Below are 13,350 nucleotides of genomic sequence, written 5' to 3' on the forward strand. Positions count from 1 at the left end.
TGTCCTGGTGCCCCAGCTCCCCCAGTTCAGGTGTGAGGACGCCCACCTGGTCCTGGGTAATGGGGGGTCCCTTCTCAGCGCAGCTCATGGATGGATCTCAGGAAGACCCACCCGGGAGCCCTTTTATTGGAGGTGAGCTTTGCCAGGAGGGGACGAGACCAAAGGTCTTGGAAAGAAGCCACCAGCTCTTCCCCATGGGATAGGGTGGTTCCAACAGGAGGCAGAGTTTCCTCCAGGTCAGGTTCAGATCTGACACGAGGATGTCCACCCCAGGCTGGCCTGGGGGTAGACATCTGACACCGGCGCCCATGGAGATGCAGACGCCTGCCTGGTACCCACCCACGGTGTCAGTCAGCGAGGGCTCCTTCAAGGTCTGCGCCTGGAGGAAGCAGCGCAGCTGCTGGGCCCGGCAGAACTCCTGGAGTCCCTCAGCTGCTGGGGCTCTTGTCCTGCTTCTCAGTCAGCAGCCGCTGCAGCGCGAGGTCCGGCCTGGGGTGTGTGCACCCTGCGTCCAGCAGGGGGCAGCACCTGGTCTCCCCGTCCCCGCCCCACGCACCGGACCTGGTCACCCTGGGGAAGGTTGACAGGGAGCGTCTGCAGCAGGGCCCCGCGGGTGGAAATCTTGCAGCCCTTCTTCCACAAGCGATGTCACACCCCCTTCAGCTCTGCTTTTGGACGCACTGGCACAGGTGCTCTGGACCTTGTAAACGATGCCACTCAGGCAGGGGTCAGGTGTCCACGGGGACGGTGCCATGCTGCTGTAACTTGGCCCTAGTCCCATCGTCTGAGAGCGGAGATGAGGGGTGTTCCCCATGGTCCCGCTGCCCAGGACCCTGCACAGAGGCCCACGCCATGTAGGATTTGCTGTATCTCCTCTGCATTGTCTCCAGGCACTGGATGTCCTCCCTGGTGTAGTGACCCCAGGAATGGTGCAGGGAGTGTGGAGTCAGGAAAAAATACGGCCTCCCCAGAGTCTTCGTGCAGAGTCTGCGGGGCTCCAGGAGCAGGAGGTCCTGCACAGATTCACTCTGTATGGTATTGTTTGCTGGAGGGAACAAAGGAGGTCACCTAGAGGAACATACATGGCCACATGCACGAGTGCTCAGAGCACAAAGGGTGAAATATGTTACTGTGTTGCAGAACGGACCCAGGGCATGCATGTGGATGGATCTCAGAATCAATATTGGCCAAAGAACCAGCCTTAAACTCTCAAAAGGGAGACTCTGGGAAGGCCACCTTTGCCCCCTAAATAGGTCCATATAATGATGAGCAAAACGGAGAGATAAGGAGAGGTGGCATCCAAACGCACTGAGTGACTTTCTGACTGGATTCTCAAACACAAAATAAATTCATGAATGAATAAAAGATACATAAAAGAAATTATTCAAATAAAAGTGGCAACATTTGAATGAGGACCATATACTCAGTAATAGTATTTATCAATTCTGTGTTTCTGGAATGTTATAATCATGTGATTTGTGAAGAATATCCTTCTCCATCTGAGATACAGGCTAAATTGTTTAGGGGTGGAATGTCATGATGTGGGAAAATAAGTAAGAGAAGACAGTGGGAGAAAGTAAATGGGACAGAATGTGAGCAATTGGCTGATTTAGGTGAAGAATGATGAGAATCTGTTGCACTATCTTGCAACTTCGCTGGAAGTTTGAACTTTCAAAATAGACTCAGAATGTTGTATTATACCTTTATGTAAATTGTTAACATATACACCGAAGGAAGGCCTGGAAAGATATGGTGTCATGACAGTGGTTGGCTCCTGAAATGGGTCATAGGTATGAGGCTACAGGTTGTGGCTAGAGGGGACTTGAGATTTACCAGTCATATTTATTTCTTAAAAAAGTAAAAGTACCCAAAAAAAACCATGTGGCATAAAATAGTTCCCATTTGGAACACACCCCTCCTCTCCCTCCCTGTTTGGCCAGTTCTAGCAGGGCTCCCTGCTCGCATGGAGGCTGAGACCCTTGGCCTATGGGCACCTCCAGGTGGACGTTTGACCCTACATTAAAACATGTATGAATTTACCCAAGAGTCACGTATGAAGTGCTTACTGTGTGTCCAGTGCTTTCTTAGGCACTGGGGAACAGCAGAGTGTCGAGTGTTACTTTGTAGGGGTGTTAACCTGTCAGGCTTCCATCCTGGGGCGTATCCCTGTGTGTGGTCCCTCCTCTGTCCCTTCGAGGCTGTGACAGATGCCCATCAGCACAGGCTCCCTCAGCGGAAGGACTTACAGTCCAGCATAGGAAAACATGAGGTCCCTCCCTTTCGGGTGGTGGACCTTACCATGCACATAGGCATTCTGGATGTTGATGGCCTTCATGGAGTGGTACAGGGGGAGCAGTGTGGGTGGTGGAAAGGGGCTGCCACACCTCCAGAGTCCCCTTGCTGAGACCCAGCTCGAACACCATGCTGTGGCTCCTCATGCTGACCTTCTCACAGCCTGGGTGCAGGGTGTTGATGCTCATGGAGACTGCAGGCCAGGGAGGAAGCAGGTGAAACCTCACACAGGGCAGTGTGTGCACTTGCTGTCCCTCAAGTCTTTAACCATATGTTGTCCCTTTCCAGTATGCTCTCTGTACCCGTCCCACTCCTACTTCAGGCTGGGCCGTGCGAGCCCCTTGTGTGTGCTGTGCAGCTATGTCTCCAGGAATATTGGGTTGACTCTGCTCCACCTGCCATGTCCCTTTCCTGCCCTGTTCTGTGCCCTGCAGGCTGACCCCATGGCCTGCAACTCCCAGGCTTGCTGGCCATTTGCCGTCTGGTTAGCGTCAGCCAATGGGAGGCACCAGAGAGGCTGGGAGGAAAGAAAGGTGAGGTATTTCTTCAATCCTCATTCCCTTCTTCCCTGACAGCAGTTGTACCTCTCTGAGTCTAGACCCCCCAGGAGTGGCTTCTCCCCAGAGCTCCAGCTTTCCCAGGAATATGACTCCTCTTGTTCCATCAGCCCCAGGGGAGGTAATGCTCCCCTCTGTTCCTGGCCTCTAACACAGATCCTTTTCTTGTATGATACTCTGCCTTTTAATAAACTCCCACCAGAACCCTGATTGAAGCAGATGAGACAATACTGCTGTGGTACATGAGATAGTTTTAGGTTGACTGAATGTGACTGTACCCATGGCAGGCTGTGGCATTAAATAACACTGAACCACACAGCGAGAAAGCCATACCTGTGGAATTCCACTGAAGGCTTTTTTGCTGCTCCAGCAGCCAATCTCAATTTGTGGCATGAAGCCGTGTGCATCTATTCACTCCTTGCTAACACTCCCTTTTTACAAGGAGTGAGTGGGCAAACTTACATGGTGGGATTCTAATCACATTGTTTTCTCTTCACTGCATTTTCCTACATTCCTGGCAGTGGCACATGGTTTTACATCCTGGTAGTATATTAACCATTTCATCTCCAAGTTAATGTATTTTAGTAATAAGAAGGTGAATCAGATAAAAATATCACATAAGAAAGCATTGTGGAACATGGGGGTGGGGGCAGCTGATTCACACAGTGTGGGTTCTTGTGTCTGGGCACAGAGCCTGCGTCCCCAGGAATGGAGCCCTGGCTCACTTGCTGTCTCAGCGCTGCTGGCTCACCCCCCTTCCCACAGAGCCCCACCAGCATGTGAAGGCAGAGCCCATCTGACTGGGGGAGGGGCTCAGTGAGGGGAATTGCACCCCTAGTTGTATGTTGGTTTGCCGTTAATAGGGACAAACATTGCAAGGAACTGAAGAAATGACCATTTCATCTGCCCACCTGACTTTGAAATTGGTGATTCAGACCCAAAGGACACCCATTGTTTAAAAACCAAAGCTTTTGGTGAGAAGACATGGACTTGGGGATCATCCAAGGTGTGCAGCAGAAAAGTGGACCCAAGGTCAGTGTTGGGGTGACAGGAGGAGGAAGGCCAGTGAGACAGGAACAGTTACTCATTTATACAAATTTTTTTTCTATTTATAAAAGTAGAAAACTTAACAAACAGAAAAGTGAAGAAGAAAACAAAATGACTCAACTGTCAACGTCACAGCGACCCTGTAGCGTATTCCATTGCAGGTGGTTAGTCCCAGTCTCATAGAAGCTGTAGTGTGTTTGCCATTCCCAGAGCCATGGAGCCTGTGTCCATGATGACAACTGTCAGGACAAACCTGGTTTTGGAGGTATGTGGTCCTCGGGATTGCCCAGAGAGCACAGAGAAGATTCACTAAATGGCAGCGACTCCTGCACCTCACTGACAGTGTTCATGGGATGATGACAGGGAAGGACAGAGGTTGTATGGGTTTATGAGGCAACCTTAGAAGTGGTGAGGACCCAGTGGCGGACACATGTATAGCACCTGGAACACAGGTCACCTATACCTTCATCCCATGTGGGCCTCTCCACGCTTTCTTGCTTCTACACAGGTTTTATTTTCTGTCCCCAGGGAACCGCAGCCTTGCTCACTGGATATCTTTTGGTGTCATTTGGCAGCATTTGCTCCCTTAAGTCTTGCAAATCCTCAGTGACTTCCTTTTAGGGAAGTGACTTCAGCGGGAGACTGCACTTCCTTGGGGTTTGTGATGTCAATCCCAGGGGTAGGGACACATTTTGAAGGTCTTCTCCATTCCGTTCCTTCTGCTGCAGAGCCAGCACCCTCTGGACCTCAGGACACTAGGATGACTGTGAATAACTAAGTTGCATGGGATAAGGAAGAGCAGTGTTGGCCCCTACGAGCCCTTCAGAGAAGCCAGGCTATGCTAATGAGTCACCCTGACATGAAAGTGACAGGCTTTGTCTGGTGAAGGCTGCTCTGAACAAGAGAAAGAGCCTTCCCGTGAGTCCCACAGCCTTTCCGTGCTGACTACAGCTGTGAGGCTCAGCTATCATTAAAAATGTATAATGTACTGGAGGGACTCTTCCATAACTGAGCCCCAGGACCCAAGTCTCTCTCAGCACAGGTTGAAGGACTCAGTTACACTTGGAGTCTCTTGCTGATATTCCAGCCATCCTGAGCTGCATTATATCAAGAATCTACATGAGAGTCTTCCAGATGTGGAAAATTGACCAGAAGGCAGAATCATGGAGATCTTACTCCTGAGAGGTGAGGGCTGAGCTGCAGATAAAACCTCCCCCTCCAGGGAACCTGTACACCACTTGATGTGCAGCTGGTTCACTTGAGCTCATAGGCTCCTGGGGCAACATCTTTATTCCAATGAGGACTTACAAAAATTGCAGATCACAGATCCACATAGATCTCTCTCTGAGCTATTTCTCTCAGTCTTTGTCTCTCTCTCTCTCTCTCTCCTCTCTCTTTCTCTCTCTCTCTCTCTCCTCTCTCCTCTCTCTCTCTCTCTCTCTCTCTCCTCTCTCCTCTCTCTCTCTCTCTCTCTCTCTCTCTCTCTCTCTCTCTCTCACACACACACACACACACACACACACACACACACACACACGGTCTCTTTCGCTCCCATTCCCTCAGCCTGGAGTGACCTTAACCCACAGCGGGGGAGAGATGGCTCCCACTAGGAGTGACACCAGGAACTGCCAGAGAAGCTGACATTGAACCAGCAACATTGACCTAGGCCACACTCAGAGGCTGAACCCACTCATTAAATCTGGAAAAACAGTGGCATCATAGATGTCACCAGTCTTATATCCCCAAACTGGAGCAAACGTATCTTGGAAAATAGAGAAATTACTCAGATGGAGATACAAGAGTCGTTAATAAGCAGTGGCTTGGGGGCCTGACACTTGGACTGCCAGCTGTGTGACTCTGGGCAGCCACTTGCCTCTCAGAGCTTCAGGAAAACAGTGGCCAAGTACCCACTGTCATGTGGGTTAAATGATGTGTCACATGAACCACACTTGCCTACTTCCTGGCACACAGTTAGTGCTCAATGCACACAGTTAGTGCTCAATGAGTATAAGCAATATGTGCCAGCAAGGTTACAATCATTCTAATTGTAAATCCACATTGGTTATCATTTCTTCCCCAAGTTTCAATTCCCTCACCGTGTTCAGAGAGAAGAAGTTGAAAAGGGGCATGAAAGTCTCAGCCAACTGTCTCCCACCCCACCCCCAATTAGTGCTCCCCAGACATTCTCCTCATGGACAGATGAATAGTACAAAGAAACACAAAGTTTAAACAGTTGTTTTCATGCTGAGGAACAGATACAAAATTTTGTAATAAAAGTAATAGAAAATAAATCCAAGGCATAGAGTTTCCAAGTTGTCAAAGTTTAGGAAACTCTTTGAAAGTCTATACTTATCTTTACTAAGCTAAATTCCCTCGCCATAAGGCGTTGGGGGGTGGGGTCCAGTAGAAATAACATCCCAGCTATCACGGTTCCTGACTGCTCACTGCCACTGTTTCCCACTGGAGAAGGACAGGCTATCCAACAGTTCCAGGTGTGAATCCCCCATAAACATGTCTCCAGAGGGTGAGGGAAGTCAGCAAAGACTGCTTCTCAACTATGGAGATCAGATGGATCTGCCATGAAAACCATCAGGGAGTATTTCAAACCACCAACCCAGTGTGAGATTAGAAGGGAGAGTGAATCCACAAGAATCCTACCTGCAGGCTTGCACGTTGTAAGAATATAGTAATTTATCCTCCATTTACCCCATGGTCCCAAGCACATAAGCTGGAGCTTGCCTCTGCTTACCCCACCTTATTTCTAAACATCCCGACCCTCCCCCAAGGCAACAGGCCAAGCGGATCTGCCACAATAAAAGGCACAATGCTCTGCATCAGCTCTGTCTCTCTGTCGCTCTCTCTCTATCTCCCTGTCTCTCTGTCCCACTGCTCTCTCTGCTCTGCTCTCTCTGTCCTGCTGTCCCACTGCTCCCTCTATCTCTGGGGGCAGCCACTTTCTCTTTCTGATAATAAAATATCTTGCATGGGCCCATGTCTCCTGAGTCTTTCTGGGTAAGGAGGGTCATGGCGAGATACCCTTTCATTGGTGCCGTGACTTCAGATGAGGCTCTCCCACTGACTCTGCTCTTCCTCCGGGAACCTGAGCTGCTTTGGGAACCCTCACTGCCCGATCCTCCTCCACAGGCTCACCATCCATTTCCCCGGTCGCTCGTCTTCTCTCTCAATACCGGCCTTCGATTTGGTGAGTCTCCCCTTCATGGTCGACTTAAATGTCCCTTTGGAACCTGGGAAGTGACCGTTGAGTGTCTGGCACCCCCAAGGGGTCCTCCAGGACAGGGGCACCCCCAACCACGACTTTCAGAATCATGGTTGACCCCCATAGTTGACCTTTCTCTGCCTCCCAATGGTGAGAATACTCATCCACTGAGGCCCGGTCTCCCTTGATCTATGTGTCTACTCTACTCGTAAACTCCTGGTACCAGGTACTGAGCCTCCTCAGCATTTTTGCCTCGACCCCGCAGTTAGAGGTGGTGACAACCCCCTAACTGTACCTGGTCTTCTCTGCAACCTTCTCAATCGCTCAGGGATGCCTCAGCAACTTCTGAATGGTCTCATTCTCACCATGGGATCTGGCGCCTCCATTCCGGCAGATTCTCCACTAGGGTGCTTACTCAATAATCTAAAGCCCCTCCACTTCACTCCAGACCTCAAACCTGTTTTCTACTGTAATGAGATCTGGCCACAATATCCCTTGGACAATCAGTCTAAATGGCCCCCAAATGGCTCTTTAGATCCTAAAATTCTCCATGACTTATACAACTACTGTGAGCACACGGGCAAGTGGGAAGAGATCCCATATATCCAGGCTTTCTCCTACCTCCCAACCAAGCTCTCTTCTCTGTCTCCCCTGCAATCCTAAACACCTACTACTTGCCTTAAAATCCACACCCCTAAGCTTTTTTCAAGTTTCCAAATATCCTCAACAGCCTATTAAACCCCTAGACACTGCACCACGATGGGCTCTCTTGTCCCCTCCTGGCTCATGCCAGGAGCTCTGTCTGTCCTCTCACTGTATCATTACATCTCAATCTGATGTTTGTGTGTCTACGTGTGTAAAAGAAAAATATTTTTCTACCTCCGGGTGGTATTAATGGAACTGATTTAAAGACAAGCCCTTGTGAAAATTGGGCATTCTAAAATTTCCAGAAAATTCTAATAGAAGATGAACTGAAAATTCTAATAGAAGTTGAACTAAAATAGACATGTCCATATGGCTATCAGCTGCCTAAGTTTACCTAAAGTCATTTTAGTAAATGTTATCTGTTAAATCTTTCAAGAATGAAATGCTTAGAGGCTTGACTTTGTCTAATATTCAGCATAGTTGTTAACTGTGAGTAAGCTAAGTGTGGCAAGTGAACATCTTAATTGCTAAGTTTAAACATATTTTGTGCTTAGAGGTTGTGCTGTAAAGCACATGGGCTCAGAAATTATAAAATCTGTTCATAAATTTATCAATCTAAAGAATGCTAGTGTGACAGTTTACAATAGCCTACTCAGTGTTCACTGAAAATTAAGGTACCTAATAGTTTTAAGTCCTAATTAAAACTACCTAAATAAGGAAAACATTTCTGCATGCTAAAGAATGTGTTTTTTGACAAAAGAAAGTAACTTTGTTCTAAAGTTCAGCTGTTCATTTAGAGGGAGAACACTGAATGTAAAAAGAAAGTTGTAGAAAGTTTGTGGAAAATTGATAGTCATGCTGTGTAAAATTAAAGCAAATAAGTCTCAATCAATATCAAGTACACAGAAAAACTAGAATTCTTTATTCAAAGAACAAAGATTTATTAGTCAACTGTTGATGTTGAAAGATTGCAGAGGGTTCCTCTAATTGTTTTATCAAAGCAGTTCCTCATGCTTAAAGTCTCAGTGAGTTATCTAGTATTTAAGAAAATGAGATCTTAATATTAAAAGGACTAAAAGCTAAACTTTGCTAACAACTGTGCAACCTTCTTTATTTGCCTTTGAGGTATTTTGTTGTCATTCTGGTTAAACAGATGAGTATTTCTTCATGGCAATCTATAATCCTATTTAAGCAAGTGCCAAAAAAAAATCAAATTCAAAAAGGTACTTTTACCTCTAGTTCACTCTGATGTTTTCTGTAAGATAAATTCCAATAAATTCCGACCGAAGTAAGCAGGTGAAGAGAGGCAACAAAGGGCCAGGTAGTTTATTTGAATGTACCTCTGGGTGATGTCCCACAGCCTAGGCATTATAGGCCGGAGAAGTCACACCCAGCAGGGCAGGCAGCAAGTTTTTAAAGAAGGCAGGGGGAGAGAGAGCAAAGGTGTACATTGGCGCGAGGATTGGCTCATCCAGGGTATGTGGGGGTCTCTCGTTGGCCTTTAGCCAGGTACTGGAAAGTTACCACTAATCCTTTAGCTTGGGGGAAGGGCTCTAGTTGGGAGAGTTCCCCGATCAGGCTCTGGAATGTTGTCAGACCATAATCTGGTGGTCTCTTTGCCTTGTTGTGTGAGGCCTGGGCTTTTCCATCAGGCTCACCCCTTTCCCTGATGCCTGAAGCCTAACATATTCCACAGGGCCCCTGGAACATGTCAGAGGAATTTTTTCTCCTCATTTGAGGAAAATATTTGGCTAATTTGGCTTATTTACCTGATACATAATTACCTGCTTAATTACCTGGAAAGCACTACCAAAGGAAATGATGCTAAACTTTGTTACTGAATATTTTGTTACAGAAATATCCAAATTCCCTATGAAGGGCCCCCATGAGTAAGATGGCAAACTTCCAGCTTCTCTTCAGGGTCCTCAGTTCCCGCCAGTGCCACCTGAAGCCCAATCACCTCTCGCCCCCCTCCCAATCCCAGCACCTAGCCAACAGCCACCAGCCCTGTAGAAGTGACACCTCAATCAATTCATGCCCCTTCCTATATAACCCAGCACCTTTCCCTAATAAAGCGGAACTCTCTGGTGATTTGCTGCTGTGTGTCGCTCCTTTCCTTTCATTGGTGCCGAAACCCGGGAGACGGGACACCCCAACTGGGCCCTGTCTTCCCTCCGACACCAGCAGCAGCTTGCCCTCGTCCTCTTTTTCCGGCGCTGGCTCATCACACTCACCACTCCTCTCTGGCCTTTAGGTAAGTTTTCCCCCCAGAGTGGGCCACTCTTCCCTGAGCTATCGCAGTGCCATTGACCGTGATCTTCCGGCAAGGCCCTGACGCTTGGGGACAAGGAGGGAACGCACCCCGCCTCAGGCCTTCACGGCTGTGGCGGACCCTCAGGCCCCTCCTCCAAAAGCCATAAACCCCCACCTCAGGCCTTAAACTTTTTAAGCAAAATTTCCCTGGGGTGGGCCACTCTTCTCCGAGCTATCACACTGCAATTGACCGTGATCGTCCGGCAAGGCCCTGATGCTCGGGGACAAAGAGGGAAATCTCCCCGCCTCAGGCCTTCACGGCTGCAGCAGACTCTCAGGCCCCCCCCCTCCAACAGCCATAAACGAGGTGACTCCTTTGCAAATGAGAACGCTCCCTTAACCCCCTCCTCCTTCTGTTCTGTCCGCCTAACTGTCTGCGGAAAACGCCTAGCGCTAGGTACCTCGTGACTGCAGCACTCTGCCTTCTTAGGGAAGTCTGGGTGACGACCCACACTTCCTAAGAAATTCCGACTCGTATATGAGTTTCCGCAGACCACCAAGGATCATTGGGGACGCCCTTTGTCTCCTTGCGGTCGGCTTCCAGTCCGAGGATCTCCGTTTGTGTTCCCCTGTTTGTCTCCTTCTCTGTCCTTTAGCCATGGGAGCCTCCTCATCCCTCCCTGAAAGTTCACCTCTTGAATGCCTGCTCAAGCATCTGGCTACCCTCTCCCTGATGCCTGATATAAAACCAAAACTTCTCCGTAAATATTGCTCCCAAGATTGGCCAACATAGCCCCTAGACAATAACAACCAATGGCCGGCAGGGGGAACTCTTGATCCTAACATCACTCGCAATCTCTTTAACTACTGCCAGCGCCTGAGAAAATGGAAGGAGATTCCCTATATCAAAGCTTTCCGCCTCGTTCTCCCCCCACCCCCTCCCAAGTTCTCCTAGCCGGCAAGCTGCTGCTCCCGCAGAAGCCTCCCGTTCACTCCCTTCCCTTCTTCTACAACAGCCCTTCTCCCTTCCTCCCCCACCATCTTCTCCCCCATCTCACCTCCTTCGCCTACGTCCCCCCGCAGATTAAGCCTGAGCCTTTCAGCCCCCCCTTTAACTAGGTCCCAGGGGCCTCCTCCATCTTTGCCTTCATCACCTGTTTCTCCCCTGTTAGGGACCTCCTTTGTCTTCTCACATGTTTGTAGAGAGAATGGGAAAGCACCTTCCCCCATGTCTGAACGCAGCATGGGAAAGCACAAGCTAAAGAACAACCAGTGCAGTCCTTAGAAGTTATCTGTCCACAAAAACATATCTTGCCAAGACTCCTCACTCTGAAAATAGGGAGACCTTGAAGATGTGTAGAAACACCGCCCCTGCTTCTAGCTATGCCCTTCCCCCACTTGCGGATGTGGCAGGAATGGAGAACAAAGAACATTCTGTTTAGGCATTCCATAGGCAATTAACTGGAGCCCTGATGTAGCTCAGTTAGTAGAGTATGGGAATCTTAACCTCAGAGTCATGAGTTCAAGCCCAACTAGAGCAGCAGAGGCAAGCAGCTGGGCTGCTAGCTGGTGACACGTGGGTCTCATTCTATCTTTCTTTATTTTCTTTGCCCCCCTTCCGCACTTCAGGACCTGCTTGACTACGCTCAGCTAGGCTGTGTCACTCCCCCACAGACTAAGCCAGAACCCTTCAGTCCCCCTCAGACTCAGTCCCGAGAGCCTCCCAAAATTATCGCCCCCCTCTGGGAGGTAGCAGGATCCGAAGGCATCGTGCGCGTTCACGTCCCTTTCTCCTTAGGAGACTTAGCCCAATTAGAGAAATGCCTAAGTTCCTTTTCCACTGATCCCACAACATACATCAGGGAGTTTCAATGGACCCTCCAGTCTTACAGCCTCACACATCATGACATTTTCATGCTCCTGGCCAATACTCTCCTCCCTGAAGAGCGTAGATGAGTTTCGGACTTCCCCCAAACACATGCTACCGAAACCCACAGGACTGACCCCACCTATCCCCCAGGCCCCACTGCTGTCCCGGAACAAGACCCACACTGCGATTATAACACCGCCATGGGTATCTGCTCCTGAGACATTTTTGCCTCCTGCTTAATAGCAGGTCTGAAAAAGGCAGCTTGTAAAGTAGTCAATTTTCAAAAACTCCAAGACATAATTCAAAAGAGAGACGAAACCCCCTCCAAGTTCTTAGACAGACTCACTCAAGCCCTATTACAGTCTACCAGCCTGGACCCAGAAACACCTGAAGGAAGACATGTACTTATGACATACTTCCTAGCTCAAAGCTACCCCGACATTAAAGCTAAACTCAAAAAGTTAGAACAGGGCCCCGCTACCCCACAGACTGAGATCCTAACAGTGGCCTTTAAAGTCTTCCATAACCCAGTGTCCCATCCCTTTACTAGGACGGGACATCCTTTCTCTCCTCCACGTTTCCATAACTATATCCACACCCACAGCCCCCAGTACTCCCTTTCTGATGGCCCTCATAGCCGACAACCCCCCTCTACCCAATGAAAGCTCCGGTTCCACCCTCATACACCCTGTAAATCCCAAAGTTTGGGACATTACAAGCCCCTCTGTGGCCGTATGTCCCCCTGCCTCTATCAAATTACATGACCCCTCTCAGTATATCTGTCAGGCCCAATACCCCCTAACCACTTCAGACCTCATAGGCCTCCAACCCATCATTCAAGATCTCTTAAACAAAAATTACCTCAGACCCACTCACTCCCCATTTAATACCTCCATATTAGCTGTTAAAAAAAACCAACAGTTCTTTCTGCCTTGTCCAAGACCTTTGCCTCAACAACATAGCCGTTGTCCCTATCCATCCCTTAGTTCCAAATCCATACAGCCTTTTATCACAGATCCCTGCCTCGGCTTCCCACTTCTCAGTCCTAGATCTCAAGGACCCATTTTTCTATCCCTCTAGACCCCTGCTCCCAAGATTTTTTCATCTTCACCTGGACGGACCCATACACAGACATTCTGAACAGCTCACTTGGACAGTTTTGCCACAAAGCTTCTGAGATAGTCCCCATATTTTTAGACAGGTGCTAGCTCAGGACCTCAAACAGTTTCATCATGATCACTCCAAGTCCACCTTATTACAATACATGGACAATCTTCTACTCTGCAGTCCCTCGTGGGAACAGTCTCAACTTGACACTGCCTCCTCCCGAAAACCCTGCCCCAATGGCTGAGGTGATCAAAGAGATACCGACCATGATGGAAAGGAAAGCAGCCCCTTTTGTGCGCGAGGGCAAGGGAGGTTGGACCTCAAGGAATTCAGCCATGCTGTAAGTGTAAGCTGTGGGATTA

At 48.9% G+C, this 13,350-nt stretch overlaps 1 pseudogene; it reads right to left on the reverse strand.

Annotated features, from left to right (window-relative positions):
- Positions 1–728: 728 nt before the first annotated feature.
- LOC140845278 (uncharacterized) overlaps positions 729–13,350 on the reverse strand; it is a 38,307-nt pseudogene continuing 25,685 nt past the window's right edge.

Source organism: Manis javanica, chromosome 12 (assembly GCF_040802235.1).
Source record: "Manis javanica isolate MJ-LG chromosome 12, MJ_LKY, whole genome shotgun sequence".
Taxonomy (NCBI): Eukaryota; Metazoa; Chordata; class Mammalia; order Pholidota; family Manidae; genus Manis; species Manis javanica.